The 6,999-nt window shown below is 42.8% G+C and overlaps 1 long non-coding RNA gene across 2 annotated transcripts; it reads left to right on the top strand.

Moving 5' to 3' along the window:
• Nucleotides 1–83: 83 nt before the first annotated feature.
• On the top strand, nucleotides 84–6,689 carry LOC106893412. 2 transcript variants are annotated; one of them, XR_001413065.1, is made up of 3 exons: nucleotides 84–296; nucleotides 5,547–5,658; nucleotides 6,314–6,689. It is a non-coding gene; the product is annotated as an uncharacterized LOC106893412 (long non-coding RNA). The 2 variants fall into 2 exon arrangements; XR_001413064.1 differs by lacking the exon at nucleotides 84–296 and adding an exon at nucleotides 3,106–3,246.
• The last annotated feature ends 310 nt before the right edge of the window (nucleotides 6,690–6,999 follow it).

Raw genomic sequence — 6,999 nt, 5'->3', positions numbered from 1 at the left:
CCGCCGCCGAGAAACTGTCAAAAACTTGTGGAACCGGCCGGGCCGGGCCGGGGCGGAGCCTCCGCGGCCGCGGCTCCGGCTCCTGACGCGGCAGGACTGGCTGGGCGGGCGCGGGCCGCCTCACCGCACCTCACCGCGCCGCGCCTCGGCGGGGAGGGCGGGCGGCCGCGCCTCCCTACCTGGGCAGCTGCCGCCGCCGCCTCTTCCTCCGGCCGAGCCCTGCCGGGCCTTTGCTCCCCGGCCGCGGCAGCCTTTGCTGGAGGCAGCTCTGCTGTGGGTGCCCAGCGAAGTGTGAGGTAAACTCTTCCTCCCAGCAATTAAGCGAGGGTTCTGTAAGAACTAATTGATTCGTCTTGTCAGAATTAATTAGCGCGGCCCCGGCGGTGCTGGTGCGGCCGGGGCCGTCCCGTCGCTCCCTCCCGCAGCACCCCGCGCAGGGAGAGGCGGGGGTTTCCTCAGGGCCCCTCAGTCGGGGACAAACGTCTCTTTCTCCTCAGTGCTGGTCAGGGCACCACCTGAGCTTCCTGCCAGGCGCTCGAGCTTTCTATTTCCTTTAAATACACGTCAATAACAGTGCCCCTAGTCATCTTTCCTCTGTGAAGGGATTCGGAGGCCTGCGTGGCAGGGGGAGGGCGAGGAAGCTGGGCTGAGCTGTAAATTTTTGCGGACCATAAACTGTCCAGAGATTGTGCGATTAATTTAAAGTACGCTAGTTGGGATATCTTTCTGATAACGTAATGCCTGCACTATCTTGAAGGACTTTGTGGGAATTTCATAATCTTGGGTGTTTAAAACTCAGACACAGCGGTAGGTATCGAGTGCGTGAGGCCAATCGCCATCCTTACACATCGGACACCCTCCTGGTGGCTGTCTCTCCCTCCGCTTCCCCCACTTTACTGCAGCAATAAAGTCTTGGCAGGCCTGCAACAAAAACTGGACTTGGACCAGAACCCTAGATCTTGGACTCTGGTGTGGGAGGAGGTTGTTATCAGCTTTTGAGGGCTGTAAAATTGTTTTCATTCAAGCACGTGGAGGTGTTTATACCTTTGGAACTATAATTTACCTTCTGGGGAAGAAAAGTGGGCACTTAGAGTGTTCTCTTGAATACAGCTAAAATGCTGGGTAGAGAGGGGGTTTTATGAGACTTCATACTCCCAGGTAAAGTTTTGCAGACTTCTGGTATTTATGGTATTAATCGCCTTTCTGTAAGAATCCAATTTCTAACGTTATCCTATAGGCATAGTGAGTTATTTGGGGCCCAAGTCCACAATTTATTCTCTCACTAAGCTGTGTTTCCTCATACAAACAGTCCTCTCAAATGTGATGTGGCTGCTTGCCTGAGCACGGGATGAGGAATCTCACTGTTTATTCCCAAGTCTTTTGTCTGAAGGGCCTTTTGCAACTGTGGAGACAGGCTGTGCCCGGGTACTACTGCTTTTGTCTTACCTTATGCTGAGGCATGAAAAGGATGTTCCTCCCTAACAGGCTGGCATTTGAATTTGAGGGAGCAGGTGCCCAAAGGAAGTTTTCTTTTAAAGTAAAATGAAGTTAAAAAATTAACGATTTTTTTTTTCAATTTTCAAGTTCTGTTTGAAACAACCTGTAACTGGGCAAGTGAAGAAAATCCTCTAGAGCATTGTAGGAGACAGTATTTGAGAAGTATATACCCAGAAATATTCCTTTGGGTGAATATAAGTATTTCTTTAAAATCAATAACGTTTTTATGCGTGATTGTTTTCTGAAAGTGTGCTATTTGCATGTCAGCAGCATATTCAAATATTCTTGGAAACCATTTAAGCATGCTGTAATGACCCATTAATGTCAGCTCATCATTAGATCTTTAGCATGTGTTTTAAATAGCTTAATATGACTGTAACTAATTACATAAATTGCGGCTGAGCAACAATCGCATATGCATGATGTAGCCAGCTGTGGCCTTTTTCCTTCCCTGTGGTCATTAGCAAACATTTAACTTGATTAAGAAAAAAACCATGTACACAGTGTGTTATTTAGTGGTATCAAACAACATTTAGAGCCAGAATAGAATTTTCTGCATAGGAAATGAAAGCGACTCTACCAGCTTGTTTTTCTGATCGGTAGATATTTTTTTGTTTTGTTTTTTGACAGTTATAAGGAATTTTTCAAGTATTTTAATTCCCTTCAAGCTGACGATACAAAAGTGCATTCAAACTCACACAAAGTGTCATTTGAAAGAAGTATATACAGCTTTTGAAGGCTTACTGAACCCTTCGGTCTGGTTCAGCTCTGGTTACTTAAATGGATTGACTCCATTTTGAAACTGGTGCAAGCAAGCACAAAATCACGTTGTTCCCTGCTCTTCGTTGTCCTGAGCTGGTTTCAGATCAAATGAGCTGTAACTCAGAGCCACAGAAGATACTGAGCTCTTTGATCAAGGAAGATGTTTAATCAAATGCTTAATTTAAACGTGTAATTAATTCACTGTACTTGATGGGAGGGGGAATCAAGGAGATGCAAAATACTTTTTATAAACTCTTTTTTTTTTCTTCAGCCTAAAACCAGGAGGGTGGTTTTGTCTCAGAGATGAATGCTTTGGATGTTTGTATTTTGTATCTCAATTGTCTCATGTTGCAAATTATTTTGGCAATGTTTATAAGATAACTTATAGTCTGATTTCTTAATTGTGGTTTATTTTTTTGAGACTGGAAAGAATGTATGCTATAGAAGAATGCATTTTTTTAAAAGCTTTTTTCTGAGATTACCTAGGATTTAGACAAAATTTGGCATTCAGGGGAATCTAATTGGCAGTATTATTAGCAATCCTAATCTTTTTCTGCTGCTAATTGAAATATTTAATTCAAAACTGTTATACCCACACGTTTTGTGACTGCTCATTTCTTGCTGAAAGTAGGTATGCGTACTTGAATTCATCTGCTGCGCCCACTAGATGGCAAGCAAGCTATGCATGAGGGAACAAAATAAATTTGCATAATCTGTATGCTCAAGGCTTTCTCAAAGTGCTTTCTAATGTAACAAGATCGATATTAGTGGTAAGCAAATGGAACAGCCTTTATATTGCTCATACCCAGCCTTGGATTTTTTTTTCTCAAGAGTGTGAGTGCTGTGAGGATGTTCATGTCTCTGAAATCTAAATATGCCTTGGGATCCGTATGTTTATTTTGGAAGTCAGCACTAGTAGCAAACCAACATCCTGGTGAAACTCTTGGTATAAACTTCTAATCCATTTAGGTTCCAGGATTTTATGAGGTAAGTCATGCCAAAACCACGGTATTTTAAATAACTATGTATTTGTTATTCTCTCTTTTGTAATTTGTCAACAGGGGATTAACTAACAACAGGTGTGCTCTGTTCCAAATGGGTAAACTGGTTTTGCCCAAGGCAGAGGACTGCAGCTGAACATGGCATCTGCACATTGCTGGTCCCAGTTGCATCCACAGATGTAGCCAGAGCAGGAGTTACTAATGTTTGTTATGGGGTAGAACATAACGACCTCAGCTGGGATGTGGTCCTGCTGCTGGGCTGGGAACTAAACACCCACCAGGTGTAAAGAGCATGATTAATCTGGCTGGCTGAAAGGTGGTAGCTCCAGGGTCAAACTACCTCACTTCCAGTCACGTTGAGATTGGGGAAATAGCCTGTTTAGGGAAGTTAGAGTGATTATGGGTGGCTTTTCAGCAACCGATTAAGTGTCTTCAATGAAATTAGTGCAGTTCCTGTGGATTTGCTGAAGAGCTTGGCTTGATGTTCGTGATTTCTGCTCATTGTCTAATTGGAAGGTTAAAACTGTTGGTTTTATCAGAAGGAGCGATTTCCTCACCTCAAGGCAAAGTGGTGTGGGATGGCTCAAATCCACCTGGTTCTGGGTGGGTTTACTCTGGGGCATAATGAATGCACACAGGCTGGGTGACGCTTGGTTTGGGTCACTGCTGGGCTCCTCCTGTGGCACTGTGAACCCATCCCTGGAAATGTTCAAGGCCAGGCTGGATGGGGCTTTGAGCAACCTGGTCTGGTGGAGGTATCCCTGCCCAGGGCAGGGGGGTTACAACTTGATGATTTCTAAGGTCCCTTCCAACTTTAACCATTCTATGATTCTACTATTTCTTTTCCTTTTTGCATAAGGACTATAGTTTCAGGGACTCCTGGAGATCTTTAAGAGCTAACTCTGTCCTGGAACCAGAGAACCTTGTGTCTGGGTGCAGGAGAGAAAGGGAGTGGCTTCTATGCTGCTTATTCGTGCCACTCTACCCTAGAATTCACCAAATTGAATATTAAGATTCTCTTTAACCTCACGGGTTTCTGAGTGGATGACATGTTAAATTTTGAAGCTTTGTTTCGTACAGAAAGCCTGTACAAAGCTGCTTGCCCAAGCTAGGAAGGCAGGCATGCAGTGGTCTTCTTTTGACCAATTGTGTTTATGAGATTCACGTGTCTGTTAAATTTAGGACAAAATTTTGGTTGAACCAGAATCAATCGGAGTTTTTGATTTATTTCAGTGAAGCCCAGTTTTCATTTTTATTCTCTTGATTTGTGTTAAACTTTGAGTTACGTGAACTTTTAAGAGAGAAAACAATTCCTCAGAAACTCTTACATGGATAGGATTTGTGAAAAATAATTTGGTACTATTTCCTCCTCCTTGGATTCTTAAAATATCAGCAGATAGCTGTTGTACATGCGACATTTTTATTGCCTGCTCTTCATCAGTCAGTTGGTTGGGCTGTGTATGGAGATGGAGTTTCTTTTTGAAGCTGTTTTTTATTAATATCAAGGAATATACACACTTTGCAGCTAAAGCCTTATATAAAGTTTTATCTCTCTGCCCACGTTGTTACTATTGTAATACTGCTTAGCAACTAACAGTAAACCAAAATACAACAATGGAGAAAAAATTCAATGGAGATAAGGGCCTAAGCTTGAAAATTCAGACTACTGTTTGGATCTGAAATTTCCAGAATTTCAGGGATCTGATGTGGGTTTTATACTTTTAAGTGTGAAAAGTCACCAGAGTGACCTGGTTCTGGTTTTGCGTGTTCTGTATATAGCATTTACAGACCAAGACACAAAGATGAAACACAAATATTACCATATATAGTAATGAAGTAAAAAAAGCCAATTATGATTGTTCCCTCCTTTGGAATAGCCAGAGAAAATGTAGTATTTTACTGGGAGCTTATTCCAGATGACTATACTAAGTCCAGTTCCACCCCCAGTTGACAGAACAGATGGTTCATCCATCTCCTACAGTTTCTGAAGCCTTCAAAATCCACACTGAGGAACCAGGGATAGGTCTTTTTTTCAAGAAGTTCTGTACCTCTGGTACATTTTAACTCTCAGCTTCATGGCTAACATTTCAAGTAACTCTTCAAGTATTAACCTGTTTTGTTGATTTTTCTGGAAATTTCTAAAGGGTGGGACAGCATGTGGTGTTGATACTGACAGTGAAAGTATCAATCAGTAGTACTTCTTCAGCACTGCAGGGGAAATGCACAGGGAGAGTATTTACAACCTTTTTTTCCCCAAACTTTATTATATACCCTGTGTTCTTTCAGCCACAGAACAACTTCACTGCAAGAGCTTCACTGGGGAGCATGACCAGTTTAGGTCTGTCTGTATCCTGTGGATGGCTCTTCAGGCAAAAAAAGGATATTGCTAATTCTAAAGGTAAGAGAAGAGCTGTAACAGTGCAACAATGACAGCGTTACAAGGACTGCTAAGGGGAGGGCTGACATCTGGGTTCATTATGGTTGGCTATGGATTCATAATGGAATAACGCTTATCAAAAGAATAAAAGCACCCTTGACAGCCAAGGACCAAAAATCTGTACTTGGGGAAAACAAAAAGGTGAAAGATAGGCAGCATTGTAGCCAGTGGACAAGGAGATCTTGAACACCTTCATTAGTAGCAACAATGAAACTAATTACTGGAATAAGTGCAGGCAATGAGGGAAAAATAGTTAATTTCTTTCATTGTGGGGAATTTTCCAAGACTTCAAGAGAACTATGGCAACTGCCTAGCGTCATGTCAGGAGCGATGTCAAAATGACCAAGTCAAATGGGCTGTGTAATTGGGAATTTAAATCCACGCATTGTCTACATTGATGGACAACTTAAAAAGAGAAATGAACATCCTGTTATGATGATTCACCAGCTAGCAGCTGGATATTTTTCCCAAAATATTCAGAAATACTCAGCTTGCTAAGTGCAGCCAACTGTTTGTGCTGTTTGGGTAATGCTAATGGGTTAATGTAAAAATGTGTAATATTTTGTTAGCTCTTAGTTTCTAGACAATGTGGGCCAAAATCACATCTCTTCTTCAGCAGCAGCACAAAGTAGTTGAAAAGACCAGAAAGTGGCTAGAGAAGAATTCCACTTACACAGGATGAATCCCTCGATAACGGACAAATCCCACCGCAGCTTCATGGAAACTTTTCTTCAGCATCCAATCTGTTGAAATTCCTGAGCAAAACAAGAGCCCTAAGTTTGCTCCTGAGTTAGTCAGAGCTGTGGGCACCGTCCCCCGAGGCGGTGGGGAGCAGCAGAGGAATCGGGGCAGCGCCGGAGCTTGGATTCTGTTTGATGTTGAGGCTGGTGTGACTCACGCTGTGATCCAGCCTTCACTGCAGCTGCCCCGGAGTTCTGGGTCTGAAGACGGAGCTCCCTGTCTGCTGCCCAGCCTGGAGCATGGCTGCAGCTGGGATCAGGTACACCCCACATTCTGAGCTCCTTTTGTCTTGCCAATTTTGAGTCAGTTTCTTACTCTGTTTTTTTAATTTTCTATTTCTTCTGTCCCACCTGCAGGTACTACTTGCCAGTATAATAAAATGAACATATTGTATAAAATAAACCACATACACACAAAATAACAGGTATCTGAAAAGGGGGAACAGGACTGCTAACATTATATTCCCTTTCTCCTTGCCTTTCCTGCTCATTTTATAGCTCTTTCCCATTTCAATTTCTCTCTGCAGCCATTGATTACAGATGTAATATTCCCCATATCAAA

This window comes from Calidris pugnax, unplaced genomic scaffold (genome assembly GCF_001431845.1).
Source record: "Calidris pugnax isolate Ruff unplaced genomic scaffold, ASM143184v1 scaffold198, whole genome shotgun sequence".
Taxonomy (NCBI): Eukaryota; Metazoa; Chordata; class Aves; order Charadriiformes; family Scolopacidae; genus Calidris; species Calidris pugnax.
This window is presented reverse-complemented; position numbering and strand designations above follow the sequence as displayed.